A 19,698-nucleotide genomic window follows, 5' to 3' on the forward strand; every position below is an offset into this window, starting at 1 on the left:
CTGAGAGTTTCAGTGAAGAATGCTCACAGCCATCATGGTTTTCAGTTTAGTATTGTGAACTTTGTGTTGCTTGAGTAAAAGTCCAAGTCATTCACATTTTTTTGAGTATTAATCTCAGAAATTTGCATTAGATTTATTGCCTGAAATGGATATGAAAGTTGCTTAGATATTCCTCTGAGCCCATTCTACATAAATAGAATTTACCAACCAACAAAATTTCAGGTGCCTCTTAGATGACATGTCTGTATTGCAGAGGTCCAACTCCCTTCAGTAGTTACAGCAGGGTTTCCAGGACTGCCCTATCCAACCTTCTATATAGGGTGGATATGTATGAAGGGCTGGTGGACTGAATTATGTCCATGACAAAAGCCCTCTGTTTAGTTTCCTGTGCCTCAAGCTCTGTAGAAGCAGAGAGCAATGGGGAAAAACCAACTGAATTGTGCCTGCTTGGTACGGGAAAAGAGAAGAAATATACTGACAAAAGGACAAGAGACACCAATGGAATGAGAACAGCAATGTGGTTGTCCAAGAAAAGGAAATACGAGAATAAAACAAACAATAACAAAATTGATGTTGAAAGAAAGTAAAGATGGCCTGTAATAGGGAAATATGCAAGAGAACAAGAGGGACAGCAGGGAAATACCTACAAAGGCTTATTTTCATCTTGGCTGCTATTGTTTTGGATGCAGAGTGGGCCTAATTCTACTGGCACTTTCCAGTAAAATTGAGGATAGACTCAGATGAACCAAATAAGAACCAAGATATATTGCCCTCGTAGAGGCAAAGACTAAATCCAAGTGACTTGTCTGTGATGTATAAGGGACAGATACTGGCCATATCTCCCTTTTTTTTTTTTTTTTCCATATCCAAATCCCTTTTTCATCCTTCAAAGCTGTGTGTGATGACAACTTCGGCCCTAATTGACCCCATTGTCTTTGCATTTAAATCAAGGATATAACTTATGGATGCAGATGGAAATAACATGCAATATAGTCACAATCAATCTTATTCTATAAAATCCCAAGCATTCAGTTTGTTCACTGAGTTGTATGGTGTATTAGTTTTCTGATTCTGCATTAAAAGGGAGGGTTGGGGTTTGATTTTTAAAGGGCTTGCAAGCAGTTAAATTCCTTGTAAAGAGCTTTGTGCTGAGCCACATAGTGGCTCATGGCAGTGACTGACACTGACCCAGGATATACAGCTGTCTTTCATTCCCAATGAAAACTTGGCCGTATCTCACTACTTTGGGCTCTGCTAGATAAGATGACATCTAGGTTGCTTACTTGCAAGATGTTTTTTTTTTTCTCTCTCTCTTTTACAATTAAACTAGATAAGAACAGGATATGTAGTAAAATACTGAATAAATATAGCTTACCTGCCATCTAGAGCATTATTCAGCAGCATATTAAACTTTGAAAATAAGCTGTTGTTGTCAGTAGTAATAAGGTTGTTGTCCATATATAGATTTTTACAGTTGAAACTGGCTTATCTTTTTGGATGGATGAGTATTTATAGAGTTATCTAATAATTTAACCAACCAGCTTAGTCCTTTCCTCTCCTCACAAATTCAAAAACTGAAATGCCCATAAAATACAAGTTAAGAAATGCCATTGCAGTACTGGGCTAATATAAATTGCTTGATGCAGCAATGTCAGTCTCAGAATGAGTGATTGCTCTGTTGACAAGTGTTTTCATGACTGATAAAAATAGATGGTGGCGGCCGAAGCACCTGCATAGTGTGAGCTGATCAAGTGCTTACATGTCAGCCTGAGTCTGGTATATATCCAAGAATCAGATATTGTTAGGTAAAGTATTACAGTAACAGTCTACATTTGCAGACTGGTTAAATCTATTGGAAATTATACCAGTTTTATGACAGTTCTCATTAAAAACTGGTTTCTGCTATTTGCCTGCAATGAACATTAATGTGCTTGTAAAAATACATTCCAACTAATAGAATGCAATTCAGATCAGATGTTGTGGGGACAGCAGTGCTGCTACCTGTCCTCTACCTATAGGATGACATTAAATTAGATTCATCTTTTGAAGCCATAACTATAAATCCATCAGTTTTCCTGAACAGTAGTTTCATTTAAAGTAACAACTTTTGAAACCCACACTATCAGTTTGTCCAACTGTTTGGTTGAAAGAGTAGCTGTGTTCATGCAGCAGAGTGTTTTTGTCATCTAAGAAGACAGAAACACAGAGAGCATAGGTTCAGTTCTGCTTATGCTTTTGGTTTAAAACAAGTATAATCCAAGTAACTTCTGTGAATCAAATTCTAGTCTCAATCTGGAGTTGTACTCCAGTTAAACTGGAGATGCTCAGCAAAGGTAGGTGAGCAACTGCTGGTGTAACTGGAGAATTCAGCCATCTGTGATTGCAGTCAGGTTCAGTATTGAATGCTGTGTTCAGCTAAACTCATCCCACAGTTCCTGTGCACACTGCTGAGGTCCTAGGCACAGATAGTGCCATGCCAATCTTAGATCTGAATTTCTTTGATTTTGCTGGCAGATGTCACAATGACCTGAGCATCATTATATCTGAGAAGTTTTTTTGTGTGCATGGATGTTAGTTTCCTGTAGCATTATAGTACGTTTTGTATAACATTCTAAATGTGGAATGACTTATCTATTTTCTATAGAGATGGTGACATGAATTTTAATGATTAGTTTTTGTTATGACATGAACTTTGTCTTCATTATTCTGATCTATTGTTTGAAACTTCACCTAATCCATTTATGTTTTCAATTTGCTTCGAGCTATTTTTCAACAACCCAGGTCAAGACCTAATTTCTGAAGCAATCTTCACTATATTTTATTGTTCACCAGCAATTTGTACATGGATAAAGAATTCATAAGGAAAATTATTTTTATTCTTTTAATAGTATCACTTCTCTTTATATCCCGTTTGCAGGTCTTTGGGTTTGTTTGTCTGTTTGTTGTTGTTTAGTATGATAACTGGAATAAAATTGGATGATAAAAAATGGATACTTTCCTTTCCAAATTGGCAAATTCATTTCAACTACCTCCTTTTTCATGTTGCACTTCATAACAACACAGTATTTCAAACTTGTAAAAATGAAAGTCTCATACGAATGCTTGTAATAGTAGCTACTGGAGTTGTAATATAGCACTGCTGTTTGCATTCAAGCCTAAGTATCCTGCCAAAAATACTCATACTGGAAAATATCTGTGTGAACTGTTTCTCCAATTCATCTATTCATAAATTTATTTTTTAAATATTTATTTATATGTACATGTATACATGTGCACATATACATATTTGTATGCATGTGCATTTCTCCAGAAGACGTTCAGGTTGGATATTAGGAAAAATGTCTTCTCTTAAAGAGCGGTCAGGCACTGCAATGGGCTGCCCAGGGCAGTGGTTGAGTTACCATCCCTGAAGACATTCAAGAAACATTTAGATGTTGTAGTAAGGGACTAAGGTAGGCAGAGCAAAATGAAAGCTGTCCTGCACACAGACAGGAGGATAATAATGCCTTGGGAACAATGGCACTGTCTGTGACAGCAGGGAGATTTCTCACCATCCTCTATCTTCTGAAGCTCCAGGAGATTTTATATGCTCATGACTTCATGGAATCCAAATTAAGTTTAGCAATCTGTGGAGCTGAAGCTTTTTTCTCTTCCCAGAGGTCTTGTTACCCAGCACACTCCAACTAACTTCAGGTGCTCCTCTCTTCCATCCCTTGCAGATTTCACAGGGCATGTGTTTCAAGCAATGCTCTCAGGCTGATACCATCTAGAAATTATGTAGTGCAAAGGAGTTGGTACCAGCACAGCATTTATGCAGGTTTAAAATGAAAATTCCATCTTGGGATTTCTCTGAGAATACACCAGGGAATGCGGTGGATATTTGCTGAGACAGTGTGTAATTACTTTTCTTGTTCTGTCAGAAGAGCTTTAAAAGGCCACATGAATTTTACTTTAACACTTGCCCCTCTCTTTTCATTCTTGCTGCCTGTGACTCACTTGGACTGTTTTGGAAATGTCTCTGTGCTCAGTTGATCTGACCCCAATTACTCCTTGATGTTTTGTTTCCCTTTTCTTCACTCCCTAAATGCCATTGAATTTTCTTCTTTACATTTACATTATGACTAAGAGATATAACCCCTGCCCTTCCCACTAACTCAATACATGAATCTTCAATCTGCCATCCAATATGAAACATTTTTAGCAGTATAGAACTGTTCTGTACCTTGTTGTTCAACTACTCTGTTAATAGAGCTGAGCGGAGAAGGTTAAAAATAGTTCTGCCACTTAACATAACAAAAGTTTCATTTGAGATGGAAAAGTAATTTCCATTGATTCCGCTTTTATCATGCTGGAGCCTTCTAATTATGTACATATCTAAATTAATGCAGGTAAAGACTCCTTTAAACAGTAATGTCTTTCCCACCCATGTTCCTTGCAGCGTTCATCTTTGTTTGCCATTATGATCTTGTAGGGTCCCTGTCCTGCCTGCTGCCATTCCTGCTCCTATGCAGCAGAATGTGAAATTCCAGTCTTCTGCAACACGGGTGTGAATAGCTTGTACTAAAGCAAGCATTGGTGCATGTAATGGCAATGGCCATGAAAAAAAAGGCTTACAGCAAATCATCCTCATACACGAGGCATGAGAGGACCTCACAGTCAGGATGATACTTGGACTGGAGTTACAATTTACGTGTAAAAAAGTATCAGTATTATCAGACTCAAGTCTTAGGCCAGCCATCATTTAGTTTCGAAAGTTCTTCACCAGACAGGGTGAATGTCTTGTTCATATCGTTGATCATTTCTTGGCTGATTATCTAGATGGTCAATTAAATATTTTTAATAGTATAATTGTGTCCATCCAGCCAACCAGCTATGATTTCTCTCTAATCCATGTGAACTATATCAGGATCTCCATATGCAGGATTTTTTTTAGAAGACAGTTACATAAAACTGCAAAGGCAGTTAGGAAAGCACTGGTTTGGATCATCTTACCTAAATGTTACAAGTCTCCAAATTATTTTTCTAGAGAAAAACATTTACGTTTAAAAATTATTAAAAGCTTCTGATAAATAGTAACATGTGAGATAGCAGGAAAGACCCCAAAAAAGACTGTCAAAGGGCTGTTCTCTCAGCAGTCATAACCTAATTGAGATTCTTCGTATATTTCCAGCTCTTTCTGAAATTTTACATATTTAAAAAAAAAAAAAAAAAAAAAAGTTCAGCTTGGGGGAAATAGCAAACAGCACTTTTGGTTCTGTATTACCTGTTTTTAAGACCACTCAGCTAGTTGAATTCCTTGTACAGCTTTGCTGGTAGTCTGTGTGTGTAGCATGAAATCTGCTGTATCTCCAGTGGCCTATCAGAGTACTTGAATGTCCTGTTCTCTGTTCCCAGTGCAGCTTTTTCTATTGCTCTCTCATCTACATAATTCTAGAGAGGCAAATCCTATTCTCTTCCTCCTAAACTGTATAATGACCGAAATAGATTATAGAGTGTGCCTAGAAAAATAAATCTTCTATACTTCTTTCTTCTCCCGACTCCTCTTGTAATTGATTTTCCTCTAGTCTTTTCTCTCTCAGTTTTACAATCTGATTGCTTTGTGTTACTTATTCTTTGCCCCTTTTTCCTGTTTATTTCCCAGCAATCTCTTCCAGATGTAGCCCAAACCAAATGCCATTTACTTAAAAATGAAACCTTCTCACCCACAGATTTCCAGGGCTCTTTAATATTAGTTGAAATGAGCTCAGATAGGCCTAACAAGAAATATTTTGAAGTGGCATTTAAACTTCACACGCAATTCAGCCTGGTGATGAGAACTAAAGTAGTGTTTTGAGCCACCTTCCAAAAGAAACAGCCCTGTAACCAGTACAGGATACAGCCACACTCGGGGTAAGAGGCAGCTGCAGCCACTGCTGCAGTAAAGCAGTGCAAATGAATGGATCCAAATCCCTTAGTAAATCCATGCTTATTTGTTAGCAGGAGATAAGAAGATAAAGAAAGAAGGCTTTTATGCGCTTAGAATTACATGTGTACATAGCCACTGTGTGTAGCACAGAGGAGCTACGTCTGTAGTACACTGATGGTGCAGTTTATTTTCTTTAGTATATCTGCTTATTTGGCTGACAGCGCAGAGTTAAATAAAAGAGTGGTGTTAGGAGAGAGAGGGTTGCTGTCAGCAGATGAAACAATGAAAGAGAAGGAAGTGACTCCAGGGATAGTGCCAGTGTCCTTGAGATAAATTGTAGGTGAGATGATGATAGTGTTTGAGCATGATGGTTAATGAAAAGAGCCACAAAATACACTACATAGGTTAACATAGAGTATGAAAGTTTGTTTAGAGAGGCAAACAGAGTAAAAGCTAAATTTCTCGACTACTGTGCTCCTGGTATCTTTCTCAGATCTTACAACACAAGTTATTTTTTCAAGAAATATTTCTATTCCAGCAGAAGAATTTGAGGTCACCTGTCTATGGCAACATCAATCTGTATTCAGCAAGAAATGCCTGATACTGGTCTCTGAAACAGATCTGCTTAATATCACACAAAATGCTAGATTCAAAAGAGCATCAGGGCATGAAACCCACTTGCAAAGATGAACTGTGTTTTGGGTTGATAGAGAAGTGAAGCATTCAGCAGGGCCCTGGAGCTGAGGCTGCTGGTTCTGTAGTGTTTATGTGACAAATGTGCTCTTCTCTAAACTTGGACAGAAGCAGTGGGGCATAGGTCTTTCTGGAAAGCATTGCAGGCCCTTGCTCCTTAATTGGACATGTATTTGGGCATATAGTGTGCCTGTTTTGAAAAATTATCTTGAGTTCCTAGGTAAGCTTCTAGTCACAGGCAGTGATTTCGCTCTGTTAGCACCACATAACAAAGTAAGATGCATACGTGTTCAACCAGCCAGCAGTCAGGTTGGTGAATCATGCCACTTGAGATCCCACAAGGGAAAATGGAAAGCTTGTGACAGGAGAACGTTGCAGGAGGGGTGGGAGGTTACAGACAAGTAATTGTGCCTAAAAGTATAGTGGGGAAGAGATGTGAGGTGTTGAAAAAGCCCACGTAGAAACTCCTCATGTCAAAGGAGCACATTGCAAAGGGCCTCTTACAGAATCCTCTCAGTCCCTGCAAACAGATGTTGTGTGCACCCACAGAAGCAGCTCCCATTGCCATTATGTATACACAAAGAGGACTTTGGAAGCACAACGTTTTATGAAGTTTGTCTCAAAGGTGCTGCTGCAGTTTTACAGACTTAACAGCTTCTTCTTTTGTGAGTTTTCTTATCAGCTTATATGATCTCATTTAAGTATTTCCAGTGGATTCTCTATTTGCTCACAAGGCCAAGGGAGGAAAGAAGAAAACATTTATGTTCTACACACACTGGTATGTAGATAAAGCCCCATTTTCTTCAATCAGATTTTTGAAATTGGAATTTTGCTGCTGTGCAGTTTAGCCTCAGGCTGGTAATTTGGTGCTTCTTTAGTCACTTGGGTCCCTAATCAGACAAAGTACAGAGCTGAAGAAAGAGTTGGGAGGAAAGGGGAGAGAGATCAAATTTGTACCAAATAACTATGTCCCCCTGTACTCAAATTCAACTTTAAATATCCTTCCCTCCACACCCCTGAAGAGAATAGAAAAGAAACAAAGAGATTATGTCCCAGTGACAGTCTCTAGAAAAGCGTAAAATATAATAACTTTCTGTCCATCCTCTCAAATATGTTTCAAAGGAAAATGTCTCTTGCTAAATGAAATGAAAGTTCACTTGCGAAGGGTAACTTATTTTCTTTTTACTGCTTCCATTGCCGCACATACAAAAATACTTGTTCTATCTGTGCACATATCTATACAGATGATATATTAGTACTATATGTACAGGGGCTTAGAGCAAATACGAAATAATTTGCTCTTTTTTTATTGGCCATTTTTCAAAACACCAGTGCCATCCCCAAACTGCTTTGCTTACTGTTGTTTGGAATGGGGGTGGATGTCCCCATGACTAGGATGACTAGGCTTTAAACCTCTTTGTACACTAATAAAGGGCTCCAAGCTTTCCTTTCAACCTTTAAAAGTTGTCTTGTGAGATTACATGCCCCTTGGAGACCAGAATTAAGTGAATAGGGCTTCTGTGATGCAGGGACTGAGGAACACTGCGCCATTGGGTCTCACATTGTGCTCTTCAGGCAGGAAACTTCTATGTGGGCTACTGCTATGTGGCCAGGCAGCTCCTCTGGCCTTTGTTGTCCCCATTGTTTTGGCCCTGACTTTCTGATCTTCCCATTTTTAGGAAGCTGTTTCCATGGTGTAGAAGCTGCATCTCTGTGGGTATATATATATGTATTAAAAAAATGATACCCCTGTATCTGCTTTAGCGTGAGGGATAGTCTGTCTTCATGCCCTCATCAATGCAGGTTTCAGAGAATATGAGTTACCATAGTAGATATAGTAAATGGGATTACTGTAATACACTGTTGGAAGCAGATGGCTTTAGAATCCTGACCTGTTGTATTTTTTGTCATACGTATTTTTTTTTACTTAGAAACTTGTATTAATTGAAAAGAAATGCTTTTACTCAGCCAGGAGTTACTGACCACTTTGACCAAAAAGAAAGAAGTGCACTCTACAAAGCTTCAATTACATAGCTGTTCAAGAAGGACTAGTACCTCCAGTGGCATCTTTAGTTAGAGGGAAGAGATAGTTACATTAATCAGGACTTCTGAGGATGCTGATAATGATAATTCTTCCCTAATGTGCTGCTATAACTCTCAATTGTTTCATATTAAGCCGAGAAAACGAGAAGAGTTAGAAGAAGGTACACATTTTAATAGAAGCAATAATTCTGCTTGAAGGGTTGTCTGGATGCTGGGCTGGGGAAATGAAACCAATAGATCCCATTTTACTGAATATAGCTGTGCAGAAGGAAAAGGTCATAGACCTGCACCTAATTCTGCTTTGTTTTGAAGCTGATGCTGGCATTTTTCGATTCATTTTATGATTTAAAATGGGACAAACATATATATAAGAATTATTGCAAACCACGAAAGATTTTCTTTCCTTTGTTTGTATCATATTCTATAGGCTTATTAGCCACCGTGACTCAGATGCTTTCCACAGTCCTCAGTTATACACATTTATACCAGGTAAAGTTCCAGCTAACAATTTTTCTTTCTGTCAGGACTTCACCTTAAAATTTTTTCACTGATGGGCTATTAGCTGTTATGGACTACTCAGTTATCTAGTATGAACTGCATTCATACCCAGAAGTCTACATAAGTGAGTAGGAACAACTAACTTCTTTTGAATTTTCATGACTTGACCATCACAGGTCAGATTCGCATTTAATCTAAAGCTCCCCTAGATGCTGTGGCATTATAAAGTTCCTTTGTCATGGATATAAAATAACCCTAGCCTTTTGAAGAATGAGACCACATGTTTTCTCATAGCTCTTTCATTTACCGTAAGCACTTTGCAGTCTGATCCCATTTTCCTTCATATTGTTTCCTTTTGGGAAATCTAAGTGGAGAAATTTTTAACACAGACTTGTGGCTTGGTAGCTTCCAAGCACTGCAGAGGAAAGCGATCAGTGCCAAACCTCATTTGCAGTGTCTGTTAGTAAGTAATATGTCAGTGTTGCCAGGATGGTTACATAATCTGGACCTCCTTTACTACTGTACAAAGCAGTGACAGGTTCAATAAAATATGCAGTATTGATTAAACTACCTGTTGAAGCAGGAGATGTGGACAGCCTTGAACCAGTGTTTCCTAGTATTCTCCCCCTACTTTGATAGGAATCTATCTGGGTGCTCAGTTACCACTGATAGAAGGATTAAAACTACCGCAAAAACCTTCAAACTGTTTATTTCCATGTAGCAAAAAATCTGTAGATTGTAAAAATTCCTGCTTGGATCATTTGAAGCCATAGGCTCTCATTGTAGCCTACCACTTGAATGGCTTTGCCTGCCAACATTTTACATTCTGATGTTGAATTTTCTACTCATTCTCATTGTTGGAGCAACACACTACATATAACAACCTGAAAGCTTTAAGATTTATTAACAGGGTTAACATTCCTGTCAGGGCATACATAATTCCTTAAGGAAATTCTTTCTCTCTGCTAATTCTGAAGTAGTGCTGTTGCATACCTTTCACCATTTATAAAGTAGCATGGTCTAATTGCTTTCTATGAAAAAAGAACTCAAACGCTGTTGGCTTAAAATCCCTCATTTATTCCTGGAGGTGAATGCTGGTGAAAACTCAGCTTTACCTTAGAAAATGAATAATCAGTGGATTAGATATTGCGTTTGCAAGGCTTGTCAGTTGGGCTGTAAAAAAGATATTTATTATTATTTTTTAAATTACTATGGAATATACGTGCTGTGTTACTATAGTAACATCTACTACAATGTTAGATGCTTGAGTAAAAATAAAAAAACAGTAGATATTGTTCAAACTATATTTAAGTATTTCCTAAAAACTAAGATTTTTTGAAAATATATTTTACCATATTATTCCTCCTGCCTCTATCAATAGTTATGCTACCTACTTTCCCAATGTTGCCAGTGACCTCTGACTGAAAAAAATGTACTTCCACTAACTTTTCTGTATTTCTGTGGCTAAATAGGACTATATTCTTCTAGAATATTAAGCTACTCTATTTCATAACATCAAAATGAAATGAATGTTTGCAAAGGTCAAGTTACAGTATGTGGCAGGGAATAGCATGCCAAAAACAATTACAATTACTAGAGTTGTGAAGGAAAGTCACACACACCACATATTGCTCACAGGTGCTCTGTGTGAAGCTCAGTCCAACAAATGTCAGTCCACTCATTTACACTAGGAGAGTGCCAGTCATGTAAAAAGCAACACAAGAACAGATGCTTTATGAGAAACAAAACCCAATACAAATAAACTCAAAACTGATTATAAAAAAATTCACTCTAAACAAGTATTAAAACCCATATGAACTGCATTTGAGATTCAGCAAATGTTTTGCCGACATTTGGGATTCTGTGAATGATTTGTAAGGCAAGAGGCAAAAAAAAAAGTGTACTTTATGTTGCTGTTGTTGCTCTTTGTAGGTCTTTTGAAACCTTGTCACTGCATTTCTATGAGATATTGTTTTTCCACTTTAGTTCATCTATTTATCCATGGTCTTTGAACTCTGGCTTTCAAAAGGTCAAAAAGTTTGCACAAAAATGGTGAAATTTCAGTATGTGGGGTATTTTTGTTTTGTTTCTTTGTTTTTTTTGCTAAAGTGATGATAACCAAAGGTTTGAATTTAACATGCATTTTGTAAAAACTGGCCCACCTCAACTATGACCAGCTTTACAGTCTGCTTTAAAAGAAAATAAATAAGTAAATAAAAAGCCAGCTATGGGGGTTTAGCATTTAATTACTGAACATTTCAAACATTTCATTACTGAAAGAAAAGTTAAAGCTATTATCATAGACATGAGAGAGCCAGGTTCATCAGCTACCCATGCTTTCCTTCTCTATTGGCAAGTGTTTGCACGTGTCCCAGTCACAGCTGCAGATTGTAGCACAGGTTGAGAACTTCTAGAGTAGAAGAGTTTGTAAGGTCAGATAAAGGTTTATAATATCACATCTATTTTTTTCTTTTCTTTTTTTTTTTGTTTGTTTTTTATAAAAATTGGTGCTCTGCTTCCTGTAAGGCAAAAAGATCTTTTAAGAGGCAATGGATTCTCTTTTGGTGACATTTTTAGTAGTCCAATTCCATGTAAGCCACAACTACCTCTGGATGTAGGCACCCTGACCAGGTCCAGTTTACAGTGCTGCTGGCCAATCCTGGCCTGCAGAGAATTCTGAAAGACTGGAATCAAACACAGCTGAGTTGAACAAATATTTAAACGAAAGTTGGATGCAGATTTTATTCTTTTTGTGTGTGTTCTTTTTTTCTTTTAATCCAAAATAAATGTAGGAACTCTAAAGTTCTGAACACATACACTCGAAGCATGAAATTTTACATGCATTACAGGCAAGCAGCAGTAAAACTCGCCAGATAAACTGTCTCAACTCTGACCAGATAGACCACCTTTTTGGATAAAAAGCTAACTAATGTTCCTTACTCATTTAATCCCCTGCTTTTCTCCTGAGAGGGTCAACAAGGGACTCATTCCCACTAGCAGCTAGGCTGGAACCACACATTCATTTCACATATGCCACTGAACAGATCAGTGATGCTAATGATTTTCAGATGCTATGAACTGGAATTGAATCTGATCCTATGACCAGGAGGTTAAAGGCTCCAAATCCAATTACTGAACCCCAGAGATCTCAAGTCGCTTTTTCTTAAACATGTCGTCAGCACTGATGGAAACTGTAGTGAGCTATTGTACTCAGCCAGGTAGGCCAGCAATGTGAGGGTAAGCTGCTAGGATATACACCTTTCATTTTATATCTTCTCCCTAGAAAGAGAAGACAGAGTAGTTAAGGAAAATAAAATGTACAATCCTATCTTCAGCACTGCATATGTTAAATGTTTGAAAATACTGAGTTATTCCCAAGTGAAAAATTGACTACTGTGCATCTCTTATTCTTGGTCTGTCTACAACTGACATTTGATATTCAAGATTCATGCTTAGCATCTGGCTGATGCAACTTCTTGCCAGTTTTCTCTTTACTGGTGCTGCTATCTGTCATGGCTGAGGGTGACACAAACATACAGGTGGGCAGCGTGGCAAAGCATCAATGTACAGGGCAAGAACATGAACAATTCTGCCTCCAAGTCGTCCCTGCTACTCTTTTTCCTCATTCAAGTAGCTGTGTGGTAGTATAGACCCACTTTGTGCAGAAGGAAGATCTCAGCTGCTTTCCAGGTGGTCCCCTGCAGTACTGGTTTATGGGGTTATTCCTGTTCAGATGTAGGACTTTTCATCTCCTCTTGATTTCATGAGAGCATCTCTCTGCCAAGTCCTACAGTCTGCCCGTGTCCTTCTGAATGGCAGCATAACATATGGAACATCAGATATCTGTCCCAGTTTAGTATCATTTGCAACTTTACTGAGGGTGCACTCTGTCCTATCATCCAGGTGATTAATGAAGATGTTTAACAGCGCTGCTTGACCTGTTGACCCCTGGATACACCACTAGGGATTTGCCTCTAGATGGACTTTACTCAGCAGGGCACAACTCTCTGGGCCTGATCATTCATCCAGTAAGTATCTCAATTCCACTGAGAGATATCTAATAAATGACATTGTATTGCTTTTGATCACATTCTCTTTGGTGAGAGATATAACATAAATATCAATAATATAATTTAGTTACTGCTGTAAATAGTGTTCAGTTTTGTTTTATAAAATAATTTTAAACTCTGTGCTCATAAGAACAGTTTGTGTTTATTTGCAATGTAACTCACTATCACTATTACTCTGATTGAATTAAGATAAAGGTCTGTTCCTCATTGGGCGAAAATAGTTTGGCCAATTTATAACCTGGAAAAATCTTATAATAGCCATTAATAGTACATGTGTTTCATGAAAAAAAGAAAAAAAAAAAAAAGGAGAAGAAGAAGGAGACAAATAGATCTTATCTAGAAAGACATAGTACAAGTAGAAAAAGAGTGGAGGCCACAAAAGAGATAAAAGGGCAGTATTAAAAACACTTGTTAGCAAAGGAGGCTGATTTTTTTTTCCTCTCTGAACAACAGGATGCTTCATACCCAAGTCTTCCCAGAAACGAGCTTATCTACTGGATAAACTCTGCTCCTTTGGAAGAGTTTATTTCCATTGACAATCATTCAGACACATAACTTATTTATCTTTGTGCAAGTCTCAAACATACTGCTATGATCAAGACTTCAGTGTTGATGCCATTCCTCATACATGTTTCTGTGCTTTGTGTACTTTTATGTACAAGTGGCAGACCAAGGCAGGCTCAGTCTGAGGCATCTAGCACAGGCTCATGCTGCAGCAAAATTGCAAGTGCTTGTCAGAACTCTACATGCTGCTTGGCAGAATGGAGTGCTGCCTTATATTGTAAAACAATTACAGTAAATACATCTGAACTAAGCTAACGCAATCGAGAATCTTCACTGATGGCTGTTTGGAGTAAATGTTACACACGGAATAATCTATTCTTACTTAATTTATTTTGCTTAGAAAAATAGAATGCCGTCTTTTGAAAGAGCTATTCTTCAGACAAACTGGAAGATAACATATGATTCTATGTTAATTATTTCTTAGGCAAAACTGAGACTATATATTCTTTTGCATAAAAATGCATAAATTTCGTATATTTATATGCATGTACGTATTTCCCACTGGGCCAGAATTTAAATAAAACAGTGAAGAAAAAAGAACTGTATGTTTTTAAAAGCTAAATGAATGTAGCGGATTGAATGGGAGGTGAACGTGTCTGGGCTTGGTTTCTTGTTTTGAGATTTTAATGTTAGATACAGCACACAGACTCCTGGGGATTATAAAAAATTGAATTTTTGTGATGAAGGATTTTATGGCATTTCTGAAGTATGAAATCTTCTCAACCATTGCTGCAAGCTCAGGCAAGCTTAACATCACCTCCTCAGCATGATTGGCTATTTCATTATGCAATAGAGAAGCAGTGGAATTTACTTAAGATTTAAAAAGAAAGCTTCATATGCAAGGGGCAATTTACTGGGCTTCAAATATCTCTAAAGAAAAGATTTATATCTGTATATGAAAATATAGGCACATTTTCTCTATTACCATTTCTAACTCTTCATTTATACACACTAAATCTCCTGAGAAATATGTGCAGGACTTCATTCTGTACACAGTAGGTTAGTATTTTACTTTTTGCCCATGAGAAAAAATAAAATGTATGTTATTGCCTTCAAATTCTGAATTCTAAATTCTGTGTTTTGGCATATGTTGTTGCAAATAGTGAAATATAAATATAAATATATTGTATGTATTTGTTTGATGCCTTCTCTCTAATATGTAATTTTTTAAAAAGCTTCAATGGTGCAAATATTCAAATTTTTATCAGCCATTGCAATCTCTTGTGCCCATCCTCATTTAGTTTACACATGGTGGGTTAGTCTCCATAGTCTAAGCAAGTTTTTATGTGCTAACAAGCCATTCCTGAGCTCCACTAGATCTTATGGCTTATGCTATGGCTGTTTGGACCAATTTCAAACCATCCTTTGACTGACCAGTATTTGCCTTTAGGTATAGGGAGCAGAAATGGCAGAGCCTTGCAGTTTCTCTAACATATCATATGCATGATTTCCTATCAAAATTTTTGAGTCTCCTCTGTTGGAGATCTTCAACATCTGCACGTGGTCCTGGGCAACCTGTTCTGGGTGGCCCTGTTTGAGCAGGGCGTTGAAGCGGATGGCCTCCACAGGTCCCTTCACACTTCAACCATTGTGATCCTGTGGAAGATGACCACTGGTGAGCAATCCCAGGCAAAGGTATTTGAAAGTCGAAGATGTGAATGTTTGCCCTGTTTGATTAAATGCATACAGAGATGGAGATGACCTGAGCTGGAAACCAGGATGCCTTAAATTGCCTGCAGATGCTGTGGGCTCTTTCTGGCAATGCCAGATCTCTGGTGAGGGACATCTTCCAGGCATGGATTTTAGAGATGTTGAATCCATTGCTTGTTCCTCTGAAGTAAAGATAGGTACTGACATAAGGGTTTAGAACCAAGATTATTGAAAGCCTTTTTTGTTTATGTAGGCAAATTATTTTAGATATTTTTTTTTAATGTTAAATCTCGCACAGGGTGATGAAAAAGGCTGTATAATTAATACAGAAGACTCACTTAGAAATTAACCTGTACTCCTTTTTTGCTCCCTTCTTCTTTTGTACATCTGGCTGATGAAAAGGATTTCTCTTACTCTGTGTGAAGTAATGAAGTATGCAGGTTTTAAGGACGTTAATTAAAACTAGTGTTTTGATTCTTTTGCACAGGCTACTTAATCAATTAGCTGTATTTGCAAAGCACTTTTAAGGACTAATTACTGCCAAATAATAAGTGGCTTTCTTTTATTAACTTTAAGAAGCAGAGGATGCCAAGAGAAGAGGAGCCTCGTGTGAGACCTCAGTGGGTAGCTTCTATCCTCCCTCCTTCTGATTCAACAGGAGCAAGCAGGTCAGTTCTGGCATAGCAGCAGGTTTTGTGTAAAGCATGGCAATTCCACTTGTAATAACTCTTGAGCTCTGCATGTGCAGGTGTCTTTTCTTTCTCTATATGGACTTGGGTTTGTGGTGATTTAGGTGAGACAGTCTGTTCATACTCATGGGAGCACCGGATTTGCATTCTTAAGGCTGTGGTCAGATATGTGTCTGATCTGCTGTAGGATTAGTACTTCTCACTACCAAGATGCTGGAGCACTGTACATGTGCTGGCACTTTGCCCAGGATGGACAAAGAGGAGGGATTCCTAAGAGAGCTTAGGATAGGCACAGCATTCCTTGTTCCTCCCACTCAACACTGCAGTTCATCATCCATAGTGGTGTTGGACCATAAGCAGATTTGACAGGCTCATGTTACATTTTATTTTTCTTTCCGGAAAAGGCCAGTGGTGTTTCATGGTGCATTAAATACAATCTGATGAACACTGGAGGAGGAGGTATTATTTATTTATGTACTAATATCAACAGTTCATGATGGCTGACATAAGTGATTTTTTGGACAGTCAAGCTATTGAATCTTTGACAGAATTATTGAAAGCAGAGGTAAAATCAGAGTATAATAGAAATAAAAAACTTAATTTAGAAGAACATTTTACAAATTTCTCTCTGTCTTCAGTATGTTAAAAAAAAAATATGGAAGTGTAAAATTGAGGATAGCGGATGCACTCCTCTGCTAAAATAGAAAATACTTACCTGCATAAATAAGTCTGTGTTTATAGCTCAGGTTTTTAACCTTAGCATGCAATTTCTCTGCTTTTGTGAGAGTTAGTAGGAAGATTAACGTCTCTTAGATGCAGCTACTGAGGTTGTTAGCATATTACTTATTTCAGAAAGCAAAAGCATGGCAGAATATGAACAGGGCAATATACCTTGCGGTAGAAACCAGGGTCGTGAATTTACTTATCTTGTGGTCTCATTTTGGCAAAGCACTTCCAGATCTGAAAACTCATCGATGGGAAATTCACATTTCAGTACTTCTACTCTTCCACGTGCATGCTAGACATATAATTACCTAGCAAAAAAATAAATGGGAACTTGCTAAGTTGGTTTTTCTGAGATAGCAGTCTGCCTGACTATGCATAAAACCATACTCCTTCCATCTAACTGTCCTCTAAAGAGAACTATAGATTCCCGTTTTCGTGAAATCTATGCATGCCAGATTTCAGCCTAAGACACACTTTTATACATAGCTTACAAAGCCTTAGAGACATACTCCCATTGACTACAGCAGTGTGAATTGTACTTGTCATGGATTTAAGTGCCGCTATTTATAAAAATCTTGGCACTAGAAGCATCCTTCCATTAAGACAGATGTGAAGCAAAAGCATATAAATGGATCAGAGGGGGTGTAAAAAGAGAATCAGTCCCCTGGGCTTATGAAAGGCTGGATACGAGGAAATGCACAAGAAATCCTTGCATCGATATTCAGTTGATTGTTCCCAAGTTACATGAATTTTGAGAGTTCATGCATTCAAGGATCATTTGATCTCCTTTTGACTCCATTTGTTTTGTGAAGGTTTCATGCAATATCTTTGCTGAATAGAATTTCAAAATTTCTTCATTCAGTATCTTAGAATTATCCCATCTAACAGTGATGTTATTGCATGTGGAAAAAGGCTATCTAGAATTATCTTGGTTTCTTTGGAGGAAAAGAGACACACATATATATTTCCAAGTGCCAGTCTTCCTTCTCTCTCTCTTTTTGTTGTTGTTGTTCTTGTTTGGTTGGTTTTTTTTTTCCCCTCTATAGCTAGATAATAACCATCATGACTATATACAGTTTTGTTCACATTAGTTATTCTTTTCACTTTCTTACGTGCAAAATTAATTTATTACTTTAGTATAGAAAAGGGATCTTCTGAATCCTGCTGACTAAATTTTGAACAGAAAAAAATATTTTAAAACCCTGAATGCTTTTAATGAAAAGAAGTCAGACATACTGACTTCAACATTATGTTTGTAACAGACACCGTTGTTGTAAATGTCTCAAGTGAACATCATCCAATGGAGAAATATTTGTTAGGTTTTACAACTTATTTCATGCTTTTGATCCTCCTGAAGGTTGTTCTGTAATGTCTAACATTTGACTTCTGCCCTGTTTATTTGAACAGGTATCTTTCCCTGGAATTTGTTCAGTTAGTTTTTTAATATGGCAATGCTGAAGAGAAAAATCTTTTTAAAACATCAAGAGATAACATGATAACAGATAACTGTAACTGAGGCTGCTTTTTAAAAGGTTGACTTCATAATCAGTATGAGATTAACCGACCAGTAAATGCAGTATGGATGAGGTAAAAAATTATAATATGTGGTGTAGCCCTTTCTGCAAGAGATTTGGTTAGCCAGTCCCTGTTTGCATTCAAAAGCAGTAAAAAAATAATGAAGCCCAATGTCAAAAGATTGATCCTGAGATCAAATGAGTAGAGGTAGTAATAGAGTTGGTAACAACTAGCCTATATCTAATGATAATGTAGTTTATTTATGAAAAGGAAGAAGAAAAAAAGTCAGAAACTTGCTTCTCATGAACTTGGAATGATGTGTTTCTGAAAGATGCAGAAGCTAGTGATTCATATTCACTGTATAGTCATCAAACTTTGATTTGTGTTCACAAAAAAATGCAATTCACTGTTAACAGCCAATGCTATCAGCTACCCCACAATAAACAGGGCTATCTGCTACTGCAGAGATCTGGGAACTGTAGGTAAACTCATAGTTCTTTGATGGAAAATAAAGCACTTTTTCCTGCTGTAATGCAGTACTGTTGAGGAGAATACATAGCTGACTGATTCTATCTCCAAATATAAAGATTTTGGTTCTTATTATGGACTGCAATTCCCAATTTTCTTTAATTCTTTTTTTTTTTTTCCCAAGGTAGCTTGATAAGATATTTTATTTTCACTGTGAAACTTTGCATTCTGATTTTCTTTTTACAGAGAGCCAGAAACATGCCTAGGGAGAAGAAAAATTAATAGTTTACATCATCAACTCTCCAGAAAAGATTATGGTTTTTGATAACCTTGTCTTTAATAAAGGCAGATTCTCAGTTGCTATAGGTAGAATTTGCTATTCAAAACCCAGATGATTTCAATTTATCTGCACCTAGTTGTTTCTACTGTGAGTGAATGAAAAGTGGAAATGTATAAATTGTTGTTATTTTTGTTCCATACTAACTAGCAATGTTAATAGCAGAGCTTCATTTGCATGATCACATGGTTACTGGCAATCTGTGACTTGGAAAAGTTGGACTCTGAACAGGCCTAATTAACAGCGAAATGGAGCTGGAAATTAATTGGCATCAAACTAGGTGGAGAACAGAACTTGGATCTCCTCTTTTGCAGTCTGGTTCCCAACTCACAAATGTGTATGGACAGCAGATTTCTTTTTTACCTAGATTAGAATAAGATTTCCACCTCCACTATGGATTTTTCCTATCGTTATTTTTTTAGAACTTTTACAGACTTTTTTGATATTGAGGAACCACTAAGCATATCCAATAGTGTTTTGTATGTTTGATTAACCTATGCATGCTAAACATGCCAGAAAAACTGGCTGAGAGCTATTTCT

At 37.4% G+C, this 19,698-nt stretch overlaps 1 protein-coding gene across 11 annotated transcripts in view; it reads left to right on the plus strand.

Moving 5' to 3' along the window:
• The window catches only part of SEMA6D (semaphorin 6D), a 610,984-nt gene that overhangs the window by 211,888 nt on the left and 379,398 nt on the right, over window positions 1-19,698 (plus strand). For all 11 annotated transcript variants that reach the window (XM_090148882.1, XM_090148899.1, XM_090148897.1 and 8 more), the window contains exons 4-5: window positions 13,043-13,167; window positions 16,000-16,091. The gene's annotated coding sequence lies outside the window, so the exon portion shown is untranslated. The remainder of the gene's footprint in view (window positions 1-13,042; window positions 13,168-15,999; window positions 16,092-19,698) is intronic.

The sequence above is a fragment of the Phasianus colchicus genome, chromosome 12 (assembly GCF_987193195.1).
Source record: "Phasianus colchicus chromosome 12, bPhaCol1.hap1.1, whole genome shotgun sequence".
NCBI lineage: Eukaryota > Metazoa > Chordata > Aves > Galliformes > Phasianidae > Phasianus > Phasianus colchicus.